This window comes from Battus philenor, unplaced genomic scaffold (assembly GCF_028537555.1).
Source record: "Battus philenor isolate CCGP_79_NKW_IND1 unplaced genomic scaffold, ilBatPhil1.0.hap1 SCAF_3, whole genome shotgun sequence".
Lineage (NCBI taxonomy): Eukaryota > Metazoa > Arthropoda > Insecta > Lepidoptera > Papilionidae > Battus > Battus philenor.
In genome coordinates this window covers 5,130,622-5,146,557 of record NW_027181693.1, presented here as the reverse complement: position 1 = coordinate 5,146,557, position 15,936 = coordinate 5,130,622, and the positions used below count along the sequence as shown (strand labels likewise).

The 15,936-nt window shown below is 31.2% G+C and overlaps 1 non-coding gene across 1 annotated transcript; it reads right to left on the bottom strand.

The window, feature by feature from the left end:
• Positions 1 to 1,696: 1,696 nt before the first annotated feature.
• TRNAK-CUU (transfer RNA lysine (anticodon CUU)) lies at positions 1,697 to 1,769 on the bottom strand. Its single transcript has one exon. It is a non-coding gene; the product is annotated as a tRNA-Lys (tRNA).
• Positions 1,770 to 15,936: the final 14,167 nt, after the last annotated feature.

Sequence of the window (15,936 nt, the reverse complement as noted above, 5' to 3'; positions counted from 1 at the left end):
AAAAATTAAAGAATTTTTTTTTAGAAATATTTCGTGTATTTATATTATTATTCATTTATTGATTGAATTTGAGCAATGGTGAAAGCTATGCTCGGAATTTCACTGTGAGATCGAATCAAAAATAAAGAGATCCTCAGAAGAGCAAAGATCGCCATCGTGTGGCCACCACCAGCCGATAGAAGTGGCGTGCGTAGGAGGTGGTGGTGGTGAACTGGACGCTATGAGGAGCGACGTAATGTTAAAGTCGCGGGAAGTCGCAAGATGCGGGCAGTGCAACATCTGTCATCGTGGCGATCTTCAAGGTAAGCCTTTGCTTTGTAGCGAACGTCTATCGACAGAAAAGAAGAACTATACATTTACTCTATTAAAGTTAGATATAAAATACGATTAAAAAAGAATACGCATATGGGAATAGTTCTAATATGCGTATTATACAATACTTGCTTTATTTGTTTGATTGACAATGTATTTTTTACATAGAAAAATTAAAAACATGTTTATGACGAGATTGTCGGACATTGACACAGTTTATAGGATATTAAGTCATCTAATTTTTTAAATATTTACATACATCTATCTAATCGCGAAATAGAGCGACGTGGAAGCAACTATTTCTAAACAAATTTACAGCTAAACCTAAACGTTATCATTATTTAAGTCGCGTAATATATAAATCTCAAAGTGTCAAAGTCAAGTGAACACTAACCTAAATGGTATTCTAGCTATCTTAAATATTTAGGTGTAGTCTTAAAAAAGTTCACCGATGCATAAGAATGAACGGCTAGTACTATAATAGTCTAAATTTAGAAATAAATTCTATAACGTAATCTGTATATCACATTTTTACACAAATATCAGTTTCTTTAAATATAAATGACTCATTACGTCATACTAGAAAGATATATACAGTATTTTTAATTTTTATATTTATTTTGGTATTCAATGGTGCAAAACTTAAATAAATTTCTGGGAAAGTGACTTTCCTAAACATGTTTTGAAATTGAATTTAAAATCATAACAGTGCTAGTAAGACAAAAAACTTGTTTCCTCGGCGTTTTATTTTGTTTAAAGCATCGAAAACAAACGACAGATGCGACAAATTGCAAATATAAAAATGTAATCAAATATTTAATTACCTTTTTTTATTAAATCTTGTTTGTAATTGTATCTCTTAAAAATGTAGGTCACAAATATTTAGTTTCGAAGGAATATGTGTTTCATACATTTTTATTTTGACTGCATAATTTTTTAAAAGAGACCCTAGACCCAGATCGACCCTCTCACTATTCTCTTTAATATTTAATTCACAACCCTTCTATACACTCAAGGCAGTGGCTAAAAGAAAATTCTATGAACATAATTAGCGCGACCTTATGCGTCCTCATATTTTGTAAAAGCAGTTATCTCCTCATCAGTTAATTATAGTATTTTTAGATTAGTGACACCTTTCTTTTATAATATGAAATAAGAAGAATTTTATTACAGAGCCATCTATTTAACATTTTTCGTTTTAAATAGATACAGACATTTGCTTAGTTATGGAGTTGCTCAAAAAGATGTCATTTCAAAACACGGTCCTTTTTCAAAACTAATCATGAAACGAAATATGTAATTAAATGTTATTTATGATTTAAATAAATTAATTCTTAATGTTTATTGAAGCTATTAACGTTATAAAATCAACAAAAAGCTATTTCGCCCAACGTGGGGCTCGAACCCACGACCCTGAGATTAAGAGTCTCATGCTCTACCGACTGAGCTAGCCGGGCTGGTAACAAGTGTGTTGAAATTAGTGTATTAAATGTAAATAATATTGATTTTTTGTTAACGAATGAAATAAATATGGTAACTTTTAACCCGTGTAATGAATTATAGTCGATACGAAATATGTGAACATTTACCTACCGTCCTGCTTCTGGAGACTGTCATTTTTAATATTGATAATTCTATTACCTAGGACAATTTAAAAAAAATCTTAAAGGAAAAACATAACCTGTTATTTGAAATAAAGAATAATGCTTAGCGTTTTACTAGTTTAAACAGTAGCTGAAATAATCGAAAGGTGTCTTTAAAATTTGGAAACTAACCAAAAAGAAAAAAAAAATTCCAATAAATAAAGCCGGACGGTTTTTACATTATCGTCGATTTAATATTGATATACAATTTTTTTATTTTTATATTAATGGTTAGCCCAGCGTCAAGTGTAATGTCTGCTCCCATAGCGAGCGCTTATTAAAGCTTGTCACGTACGGCTTATTATCTTTTAATTCACACCGGCTTACATCCAATGCGTGACAATTTCGTATTAAAGTTTTTATACATCTGCATATAAAATGTAACGGCTTTATCCACAATACGCCATTGTAAAATTTACAAAAAGTATTTTGAACACTCATAAACCTGTGTTGTTATGTGAATATTTATTGACATATTTATAATACGTGTTTTTGTAGCGGAATAATTTTCAACTAATTTGTCTTGGAGTTGTGTGATTGTTTTTTTAATTTTTTTTTATTAAGTGTCATCTTCCATGTTTGGGGCAGGGACTATAATGTCGGATATATATCATTTTAATTTTATTCTTCATTCTCCTTTCATCTTTCTCAATTTCTTATTTACTGTCCTTCTGTCCTTTACAATCTCTTACTTCCTTTCTCTTTCATATCTTCTCCCTCGTTCCCATTCCTAGATCATAGATTATTACAGTATCACAGTTTATTTGACTGGTATATTCCTTTTATTTACATTTTAGTTTAATTTCTAATAATAATTTTCTTTCCGGTAAAAGTCTTTACATCTAATCTTATTAACCTTTTTACGTACCTTTTTTTGCTTACAGGCATAACGGTTTTTTTTTTATTGGGAATGCATTTTTATTATACGAGAATAACCTTACGGATTGGCAAGTTCAAGTGGCACTGGGCGGGCTACAGATCGCACAGAATAGATAGCTACTGAAAACCTTAAGATTCTACAATGAAGACCACGGACCGGCAAGTACACCATGCGGTCTTTTGGCGTCTTTAAGGTCAGAGTGTAGCACGCAGGCAGGCTCAGTAGGTACCTAACCTTCTAAATCTATATAGTTCATCTTCGACCACATATCCTAATGGAAATCGACGATATGGTTGAAACACGCCGTCCATGAAGAAAGACCTTATTATAGTCCTCGGAAGACGTTAGATGCAGTGTGCTTCCAACTGATCCTTCATTTTTTATCTATACAGGAGTCCTATGTCCAGTTGTGCACTTCCTACATCTGAAATGATGAAGATATGGAAATGTACATCACATTACTTGTTTAGTATGTCTATACCATAAGTTGCAGTTTTGATAACGGGCTTTTCATGGGGCAGTAGACAAATGACGAGAATTAATAATTATTTATATTATTATCAATTACGTAATAGGTAGTCACTTAAATTGTTTGCAATTTTACTATTTTTATCTTTTTATTAGAGATATTAGAGATCTAGACTAAGTTGAGCTAATTATTTGCAGTAGCAAGAATAATTAAAGAGTTAAACAAGTAGAAAATTATTTCAAAAATCTCTGCTAATATAGATATAGTTATGGATTCCAAAATGTCGTTATCGAATTCCAGAAAATCCAAGTTATTCAAGTAAAGGGTGTCGCTACTCTTGTTCACGCTTATTTATCGATTAGCTTGAAAATCGAAATGACGTGCCCGTAATACGACTCGACATAAATCAATTGTAAAAAATTTTAAAATATAATTAATATAACTTCACATATACCGATTACTGATTGCAATTGGTATTTGTTTATTTGTTAAATATTATTTCTTTATTTTTCTGACATATCACAGATAATATTTGAAGTTAGAGCTAATAGATTTATGTTCTAACTTTGAAATAATAATAAATATTGTCTACATTTTCATTGTATCATCTGAATATATATATATACATGTATATATATTCAGATGATACAGTGAAAATGTATATATATATATATTGATATATATATATATATATATTGTGGGAAGTGCTTGCTTTTGGTTACGCAACCTGTTAGTCTTTAGATAAACAAATCTTAGATTTTCACACTGGAAATTCGCATTAATTCAAAATTGCATCTTGCACAATATTAACGATACTTACAGAACAAGAACGGGGATATGTCTATGGGGGAGGATCATATCCAGGAGTGGACATCTTACGACTGAAATAATGATGATGACGATAACAAGCAAAGAAAAATAGCAAATAAACAGATGTTAGAATAAGTGAAAATTTAGGAAAGATACAGTCTTTAGAAAAGGTAAAAAAAATTCAGATTTCGCTTACTGAAAGATTACCAGGGTTGAATGAACATACTATTCTATAAAACAGGAACGACAGTTTTCTTGATTAGAGAGCTTGAGGTTCTATTCAACTTGTGTACTTTTCTGGAAGGTTTTGGAAAGGATGAAAGGTCCTGATTAACTCCTGGTTTTAGTGCCATAGGTATAAACGTATGCGACTAGTAGTAAAAAAAGTAACTGATAAATAGTTAATTGACGAAGTTATGTTTAAATTAATTTACTTGCTTTCTGCTTTTTTACAATGTAATATCGGTTTCTCAAGCTCTTTCTCCACAATATTTCTTTAAAAATAAACTTATAAATATTTTCAACAAAAAATTAAAATTAATTAGAAAAAAACCTATGCTGCCTTTTATTTTGTAATAAATCTCAAATGAATCTCAATAAAATTGTTTGATTTCTGGTGTAGTTTTAGAATTTATAATGAACAAACTTTACTTTTTAAATATAACAATAAATGTAATTTTTAACAACAAGGGCTTTTGTGACATTAGAATGTTACTACTATTCATTTATATCATTTCGTTACATATTTTTAAATAGTATACATCTAATGAAAAAGAGAGTAGTATATATCTAAATCGTCGTTTGCCACGATAGTATTTAAGACATCACCGCGATTTTGAGTCCATAGCTCGACATGGATCTTTTTAAAGAGACTAGACTTCAGCCCAAACTTTAGTTTAGAATTTTTAATTAAAATAATTTAATTTAGAATTAAAAAACAACCTAGAGACTACAAACAAACTAGACTAGTATTATAAGTGAGTAAAAAAATTCTTAGCGAATGATTATTTACATTTAAATCTAATAAATGATTCTCACAAAAAGATTTCTGATATAGTATACAGAGATAATTCTGATATAGTTAAGTATATTATATACTTATCAAAGCGAATACAATTTTGATAAAAATTTAATAAAAAAAATTTCTTGTAAGAATTTTATGGAAAGTAAATTTAAAATTACTTATTTTAATATATTTTACATAGTTTATGTTCATTAATAGCAGGTTTGTCATCTACAAATCTGTATTCCGATGACTACGTTAGTGAAGCGTCTACGAAGAATCGCTAACTCTCTTTTACTAGTCGGAACTATTTGTTTGCGAGTGCATATTGCGGGTCGGCCCGTCGCCTTCAAAGAGCCCGAGCACCACTCCTGAGGGGATTGCAGCAAAGGTTCGTTCCAAAGGCTTGTATCTGATTTCCAATGATTTTTTTATTAACCTGTTGTATAAATAAAGATTAAAGCTTTCAGGATTTAAATCTGTTTAAGAAGTTTGCTTTTGAAACTTGCTTGCTTAAGCAAGGTATAATGATAGGGAAAATTTTTTTTCGAATTGATTTATTTAACATTCCTCGTTCATTCTATATTTCTTTAAATTACGCATATCGAACCTGTATTATCTCTTCATAACGCTTATTATTTTGATTATAATAGACCGCAAAAATTTGAAGCGTGTCGTATAAATATTACGTACAATGTAATTAGTCAATCATAATATCAAATATATTTTAACAAGTATATTCCAACTACTTATGATTTAGTTCTAGTAACAATATGCTTGTAACGCTGGATACATACCGCTTCCAACTGGCGTATTGTAGTCTGGAGGAGGCCTATGTTCATCATTAAACGTCTTACGGCTGAACCGATAATGATATCATGCTCATAAGACGGTAAACGATGATGATTCAAGGTAATACATAAGTATATTTTTAATCATATAAAAAAAAACACAAACACATCGCTTTACTCGTTTTAATAACACAGTTATATGTGTAAAAAATAGAGCTTAGTTTTTTAAAGAACAACGAGCAAGGATTCCTTCCTCTATCGCCATGTCTAAACTTAGAGATAAGATTGTACCACTCATTGTTACAGTTCTGGGTCTTGAAATCTGAACACAGTAATTTAAAGGTAGCCACAATTAGTAGCACCCAAGACAGAAACAAGCGAAATCTTAATGACATCACGTCATTCTAGAATCTTAATATGAAAAATCTTTATATAACCTATTAATTATTTTCAATGTTTCTGGCAAACATGAAAGACAATTTCTGAAGGGGTTGCGTTCGTTTTTCAGGCGGCTCGGTGCCAGTCGACGCTTTCAAATTACTAAGACGCCGCCGGGCTAGATCTGGGCACGCTTTGTGCTATGTACATTAAGCCACCGGCACATTGGACTAACGTTTGTTGTCCACTGACGTGATTGTTACAACTATTTCACGTTTCCCACAAATTACTCATCGAAATGCATGCAATAATAAACTTAATTTCTTAACATAATTACTAATCTACCAATCGCTATTATCGTTACGTAGAATCTAATTTGAAAGCACTTAAAATCTGTTACCGTGTTTTAATGAAATTTAAAAAGTTCGTAATGAAGACAGCATGTTTTTGTCGATCACAGTAAACGGTATAAAGGAGTCCCATACCAGCCATTTTATACGGTAATTAATTTAGTAAACATTAAAAAGTCAAATAAAATTGTAATTAAACACTGGTTATCAGATGATAATATAGCAATAAACAGTATTGTGTGGTACCAGTTTTAAAATATTTGTTTTAAACGTACACGATTTTTCATTTTATATGGAGCGGACTGTACTAGCGATATGGCTGATGCAAATGGTACGATACTCGCAATCAGCGGAGTGCGGCGAGATACCGGGAAGCTCTCCCAGGTAGATATCACTTAGAAATATTTGCTTAGTCAGCTGAGATGTTTCTGTTCGAAAGGATTGTTCATTTCAATAATTTTAATCGGGAAACTTGAGATAAAATTTTGCAACTTTTTTTTTTAAATTCATATCTAAGTTTTTTAACGAGAGTTTTATGGTAGTTAGTTCATAACAACTTAAAGATATTTTCATGTCACACAATAAACTCAATAACAAAAAGGTATATATTCAAAGACAAACAAAACAAGACAAAAACTGCAATGAACATTGCTGCAAATATTTTTTTGGGCATATTGACACAATTCTTTCCAAAAGCATTTCTAGACAACACAATGAAACAGTACAAAGTTTAATCTTAATATCAATCGAAATTACTCGTTTTTATATAAAATAAAATAGTCAGTAGTAACGTCATCTTCGACAACAAGTTCGAGAAATTATTATAATTACTGCAGATAAGAATATTAGTATTGTTTTACGAAGAAAAATGTTATAATAAACCCGAGAATGTTATGACTCTTTTTCACACTCATTTTTATTTTCGCTGAATCATTGTATTGTGCCTTTTTGGGAGTGATATTTCATCTCAGAAAGATTTTAAAAATAATGGTTTTCCGAACATTTACTATTTACGAATACAAAGCACACAGACACGATCTTAGCATCCTTGTAAATGGCGACTAAGGTTTTACTATTGCTCTCTTGTAATGTTAAATATACATGCAACTCTTGTAATATAAATGCTTTAAAGAGGCGAATGCATAGCTCATTTGCTGTCAATTGATATATAGGACACCGTACCATAAATCGATGATTTCAGAAGTACTAAATAACAAAATAATCGTAAGTAAAAGCGTTTACAAAATTCGGATCACTACATAATCAAATAAACTATTGTTCACTATCTGTCCCTGCAGACTTCTTACTGTCATAAGTTGCAATAAAATACATATTTCACAGTGACCACTTTATACAGTATGATCAGAAATAATGACGGAAATATGTGTAAAAGCTTAAAGCTTATGGATTACAAGTGAGCTATACTTTTATACCTGAAGCCAATCACCCTTTACACATGCAGTAGTAAGGTAATAAATTAGTGTAGTATTATTAGAATAATCAAATATAATTATTCAGTGCTTTTTATGTTAATGTCTAGCTTTTGTCTATGATAATTTCTTTCAACAAAAAGGGAAAGATTTTAATTTTGTTCAGTCTCTTTATTTAAAAATTATTTACGCGAAAGTCGATATTAACCAAATTTCTACAGTGTATTTCAATAAACGCGAAACGTCATGTTCGTCGTAGTAGCAATCTTCTATTTGTTGTCAATGTTCGTCGCGAGCAATCACTGTCTTACGTTCCAAATACCTAAATTGGAAATGTAAATATTGAAATTACGGTTTTGATTCTAGTCTAACACCAGTGCCATGGACATAAGGTATAGTTTTGAGTAACAACAGTCCATCGTACACGAATAAAGCCAACGAGTAATCAAATCTAAACCGGTCAGCCGTTTAAACTAGACAGCTTGTTTAGTTTAATGTATTTTGAATTTAGAAAACAAATCGTTTATTTTTGTTTATTAGTAACGATAAAGATGCGCTGTAGGTTGCGGAAGATAAAATGTTTTTATTTATCTGTGAAGAATAATTATAATTTGGATAAATGTAAAAAGTGCTTGATTAAAATGCATTCCTCGAAAGATGCGAGCCGATTTTAAACTTTTCGCTATTAAAAAGCCAATGGTCTTCGCAAGTTTGCAATTATTTATTTTTTTTGTTTGTGCAGTAGGAAGCAAAGATTTTAAATGTACTGTAAACTATAGCTTAAAGTATTTATAATAAAATTTAGAAATATCATAATTCAAAGGTATTACAATTTTAAAAAATTGCATGTTGTTACACAAAGTTATTAATCACTTTACAATTTTCATGTTAGATTACAACTTAAGCTTGTGCGTAAATAGAAAAACTTTATTAATACTTATCCCTTAATTATCTGTAAATGTTTCGTTATGAATATTTAGAAAGTTTCAATATAGAATAGAACTTCAAATCAGGAATGAGGAGTTTCGTAGACGAACGAACGTAGCCGGTAGAGCTCAGCGGATTGTCTAGTTAAAAATGCAATGGGCTGACTACACAACGCGCAAATTCAATGACCATTAGGGTCTTAAACTTTCAGAGTGAAGATAACGAATTGGAAAACGCAGCGTTGGACGACCACCGCCAATTTAGACAGACGATCTTATTACGGGTGTCGGAAAACACAGGATGCCGGTTACTTTCAAGAGGGAGGGAGTGGGGGAGTCCTATGTCCAGGAGTGGAAGTTTTACGAGTGGAATGATTATGATAATTTATAACGGTAAGTGTTTTAAATGTAGACGACTGTAGATGACGTGTGATTAAGAGAAAAGGGAACGTTATATGAACAACAATGTCCACGTCACAACAACACTGTCACGGACCTAAATTTATAATTATTTTAGTGAAAAAGAACTAAACTTTTCGCTACATGAGGCGTAAATAATTGGAGAATTTGTTCATTTAATTAACAAGTTGTATTCAGCTACATTGTTTCGAGCGACCGTCGTCAACGTTTCAATTAAAAATGTGATGCAATTCGACGCTAATCATTTTATAAGTGTTTCCAATCTGACAAGAGTAAACAAACAAAAAAGCAAGCGGTCCGACCGGGCCGACGCACGAGGCACTACCACTCCATAATCATGATTGTGATTCGATAAAATACTATAATAACAAAGTATACAACGCCCGTAATCACCTTATGTCAGATGAACACAAGGAGTAGTGTGACACATTTAAACATAAAAACAGGATTAGTCCCAGAAAATATTCACATTTATTACAAACTCAGAAGGTAATAAGGAGATTTAAATTCAATTTGATGAACCTTATCGACAAATAATATACTATCGTTTCTTATGTAATGTTTTACATAGATATACAGATTGATTGATTTGTCGTGTAGCATATCCAAAAATCAATGGTTTCTTAAATATCTTTATCAAAATTCGAATTACCACATATTCAAATTAATTTTTGTTTACTATCTGGCCCTGCGGACTTTGTTCTGCCTAAAGTTATTGACTTATCGCAATCCAGTCGAAAAAATAAATTAATACCAGATATTTCAGAATGATCACGTTATATATGATAATATGTTTAACAGCAATAAAGCTTTTTGCTGGCAAATGAACTGTATATTCATACGTTTAAAGCTTTAACAAATATTTCCAAAATCCCTACGTATTTTATAACTCTCTTAAAAAGATAATAATATCCACTATTCCGCCATCTTTTGGGTGGATAAAAATTAAAAAATAATCGTTGACTAAACCTGGTATTTCCCCAAATTAAAAATAACGACTACTACTTTTGATTTCAAGCTATTGTATGAATAACATTGGAGCTAACAGAATCGCTATTTATATCTTTATACAAGTTACTGTTTCTATTTTGTTTATTTGTATGTCTTTGTAAGGGTTGTATACAAATACTCAATACTTGTGACTCCGTATTCATATTTGTTTTGTTTTTCTAATAGCGATTATTACTCCAGATAGAATTTTTTTTTGCAAATTACGAATGAATAATTGAAACTGCCCTTGCCTATTTACTTTAATTGAAATTTTAAAAAATTCTCTTAACATTGGTAAAGGCTTGCTCCATTCATCACCATCATCAACATGTCATACGATAAACTACTGCAAACCTTACACTGCTCGCGACTTACCGCGACCTTGAGTCATTGATCCATATTGCATTAGCATTAGTAATTTCACCAATTATGTTAGTTTTCTACCGGACTCAAAATACTGGCGTATTAGTTTGTCATAATATTTGACTATACAGTGGATTTCTTGTAAGAAAGACCAATCACTAATTAGAAACCCTATTATTGTACAATTTAATTGAGAGAAATTTTTGAACTTATCCTAAATGTGAACTAAATTATTGTTACACTACATACAGGTACACATCTACCTGTATGTTTCGACATCGAACATGTTGACTGAGTGACGTCCCAATATTTTAAATTAACGCTCATTAACTGCTTGTGTAAACTTTTAAATGCTCACTGTACTTTCAATCATTGTATTATATCTGATAATAAAAATAACTAATGAAGTGAATTCTTTCACGTTTTTTGTGGAATGTTAATTATACAACTTCAATTTAAATGATTTTTTCATATGTTTAAGAACTTACCGATTTTATATACTTATAACCTAGGTGTAAATACTTTAAAATAGTTGATATAAACTCAATAATTTGTTAGCAAAAAGCTTTAAAGCTTTTACACCTATTATCAATCAAACTGTATAAAATGATCACTCTGATAAATAAATTTCTCTATTGTAATACATCAGGTCAACACCTTTTGGCACCAATTTTTATTTTTAATGTGTAGTTATACGTATTTTTAAAATATTCTTTCGTATTATGCTATCATTATGTTTAAAAAATCATGTCATTTTTAAAACAATATATTTTTAGGATGCACTACACGTGAATTGACATCAAAAAAGTTATACATTAATGGTTGCTACAACTGCCTTTGTGCATTAATCGATAATATTAGCATATAATTAATGCTGTATGGCATTAGCTTTCACATAATTATCTTTATTTTAATTATAACATAAAATTAAAATAAAATTTTTATTTACCTTTATACTTAAACTCTTAACTTCGTTAAGATCTTCGTTTTTATCTTTTTCTTCTGTTTCTGGTTGTTAATGTCTATTTTTGAAACTATATTCAAAGAGATTACTCATGTGAGAAAGAAATAGGTCCATAATTCTTGTATCATTTTATTATTCCACTATTGAATAATCCATCTCGGATATTTATCGAGTCGCGCTTCAGAGCCGCCACACATGTATCCTTTTTCTTGAAATATTACATTTCTTATTGATATATTTTATTAACTACTAATTGATAATCTTCCCAAATGTTATATATTAAATAAATGTACTGTTCTAACAAATATTGTTACTTAGATTCTTAATACAATAAATATAGTTTTAACAATGACAATACGTCATGTACGTACAGTCGCAGTCTCGTCTGATAAATACAACATAAAGTTATGAAGACTTTTTATATATACATTATTTATATATATGTAGATGGTTTGCAATTGTCTGGATGTATTAATAATTAAGAAGAAACTTTGTCTTACGGGGGACGGTACGGAGGAAGTGGCACCTGCGACAAGTGCACTTTGAGTGATTTTAAGACATTATGAACTCGCGTTTGATAAAGTGTATATCACACCTTATTGCACAGTACTACAGTTCATATTCATAGCGAATCGTTTCTAAAAGACGCAAACAAAGTTTGTTGAATTGTCTTGAGAATAATCCGGTGGTAGTTTATGCACCGTGACTGTTACGGAATAATATTAATGTACAAGATTGAAGTTAGACACACCTGATACAGATGACTTTATTGCAAATTTGTTTATAAATATTACTACGACGAATGTGGTTTAAAGCGTGACATACGGAGCTGATAAATAAAATATAATAACATTCTTATTTACATTGTGTAAGTTGTTAAAATCTTTATCTAAATAAAATATAAACTTGATTTTTTTAATAAGAGATGACATGGTTTAATGTCTACCCATACCAATGGAGTAGTAGTACGCTTATTTTAGATATATTATACAAAATCCTGTCTCCTTACTTGGAAACTTAAGATGTCGCCTTAGATAAAAGGACTCAATAGCTACGGTACGGTACCCATCAACCAGAAGCATAAAAGGACTTTTGTTGTGCATTTTGTATCCACAATCATTCCAATAAATAATATAAACCTATTATTCCAACTAATTAACTCGTCTTATCTAATTACCGGTGACAATGAGTCGCGATAGAAGACTGAGACTTATGATCGTAGGTAATATTTTCGATTCCTGTCATACAATCTCATATAATTAACACTTTGTGCATTCATTATATAGGAGTAGCACTGCTCACATAGCACTGCTCGCATCATCTGCGTACCATAAAACACTGCGTACCCAACTTGCCTGCCAAGCGTGGCGAGTATGGCATATCCCCCATAGTTATCTTTGGGAAGACTAGTAACAATGTAAGTTCAATATTTCATTGAAGATTTTAGAAAGAAATCACAGTGTTTATTAGTCTGCAAGGCAGTGTAAATCCACCGAGTAATTGGATAGATGAGCTTCTTAAGGTATATGGATGACTTTGTATGCAAACGGTTTCCTATGTGCGGAAGTGACCCAGGGGACTGAAGAAATGATGATAATAAAGCTCTTAAATCGCTTAAACTTTTAGGCCCCAGCGAGCATCCGTTTCCCGTTATGTGGCTTATCTACTGCCATTTGTCAATCCTTTGAGCTATGTTAGTTACTTTATCTAGAAGCTTGGTAGTTTCAATCCGTTTAAACAATTAATTTGAAAGTCCAAGCCGTGGTTCCTGAGAGAGCCTTAGAGATTCAATTCTGTAAAATAGTCAAGATTAAGTACGTTTAGAGCTATGCTATGCTATATATATCTCTAACCTGATGAAGCTGTAAATATCTCAGGATAAATTGCATTTGTACATAACAAAATAAAAAGAAAAACATAATCACTGTATACTAAAATTAAAAAGAAGCCAAATTCCTAATAAAACCCTGTCCGTTGTTAAAATTTAACATTTCCATTAATTCATATCACAACTTTATTTTAACTCGGAAATATTTTGTTACTTCCAAAATAAATTAAGTCGACTCCATTCCGAAACCAGGTCATTTGAGTTATCGCAGACGTTACACGAACGGCATCGAAATAAATCATTCATTTAACGACGCGTTCAAAAAATAATCTGGACTTTAAAAATGTACATTTATAATCGAATATACTAACAAAGATGAATTTTTAGATACGTTTTGCGGTGCCCGTATCCACCTTAAGCATTTTATCGATCAACCTAGTGGAGACCGAACCTTCACCGCGTCTCGTGTTCTTCACCCAAGAACCTTTTGATGCAGCGTTGTGCTATGCTAGCAACCGGTTTCAAGCTACAACGATGCCTGAAGTTCTTCTGCAGATCTCCTTATTTCTAATTCAAATTCTGAATCCGATTACTGAAGTATAACGTCCTCAAAAATTTCCTGCACAATAATAAGGAAAACTTATTGTAACCTTCATCTTGAAAGTAGTGGCGATTCATGTCAATTTTCGCTGTTATTTTTCTCTAGATTTTTCTATTTTCTGAAAGAGTCATAGAGCCGTGCACGATTATGTTCCACGTTTTTATGACTGCGTCAGTTCACCGAGTAAGTAACCGTATTCTTGCTCTTTTATTTTTGCGCTATATTACTTTACTAGTTAATAAATAAATCGTTCATACTTATTATCATACAGTGTCATTATAATTTCTAATATGGATGCAATATCGTTTAATAAAAATGTTTGATAAAGTATCGTTCCTTTATTTCATTATTTTATGTTCTACTAATATATTAAATTTTTGTATAATTTCAATATTATTTTATTATATTATAAGAATAGTTAATACCAAGATTTGTGTTTATGAAAGGTACTCAGTCTTTTAGTTCGTCAAAATGTTCCCTGACGATCTCCAAGGAATAAAAAGTTAGAATTTACTTAACGTGATTATATAATATACAAAACTCGCCAAAGTTTAGTACTTACAACTTGTTTCACCGCAATTGTTAAAGCAAGTAATTCCTTGTGGCAAACCGCTCTCTTCCGTGAACTAAGCAATAACCGTAAATTTTAATCACACTTTTAAAAGGGCGGAAGAAAATATACTTTATTAAGGGCAAAGAAAATAACGCGTCCGTTTGGATTAAAAATGGTAATTCCTTACAACATGAGTCAAAATGAAATGATTAGTCGTTTCAATATAAAAACCATGTACCACAAAATAGAAAGTTTTTTCAGGTCCAAAAACCGCTGTTTGATTCCTTTACCTAAAACAAAATTCGTCTAGTTGTCTAATAACATTTATTTATTTAGGTACCTTCATTACCTCAATATTATGTAAACAAAAATGGAAAAACTATTGATCACCGAAACAGTAGATGGACGGCGCAATCCCGTGCGCTGGTCGGATCAGGACCGAACCCAGTTCGATATAGTAGTCAAAGCAATACGCATGGCCGAAGACCGTGACGGATGGCTTATTATAGTGCGCAACAAACCTTCTAAAAAGTATCACTATAGTTAATAATTAGGTTTAAAATAAATAAACTATATAAATCAATCATTTTAAATATAATAAATTACGTAAAATCGTTAAAAATCTCTTAATATCGGTAGTTTCTGAATGTTAGAAGCATTTTCAAATTACATTTCATCTTTTTAAGTATAACCTACCGATAAGGTTAATTTAAATTTATCTGCACTAACTTGGCTAAAAATTATACAAGAATTTATCTTTCGTTCGAGAGACATGGGTTATTGATATAAATTCAATTAATGATAGGAATGTATCGCATGCAGAGTATAAATTATGTTTGATTTTAACAAGAGGGATCGTGTTCACTGTTCATGTTTGTTTATGCCGCGACATGTACTCAAAATAATTAGCTGCCAGCCCTCGCCACTGATTACCTCTGCAGCCCGGTCCTCTCTTCAATTACCATAACACGATGTTTGCCCAACGAGTTTCTTAGTTGTTTTTCAACAGAATTATCCCTTGGCGCGGACCAGTAATTGTGGTGCACCAGTGGCGCGTAAAACAAAACTGAAATGTTTAATAATATATTGTAAAGGCCGAGAATTTTGAACCAAATAGACGGTGTGTATAGTAATATACATACATAATTTAAAGCACAATTCGTGTTCTTTATTCTAAATATTGTTCTCTTTGTATGATAGCTATTATACATACATATAAATATAT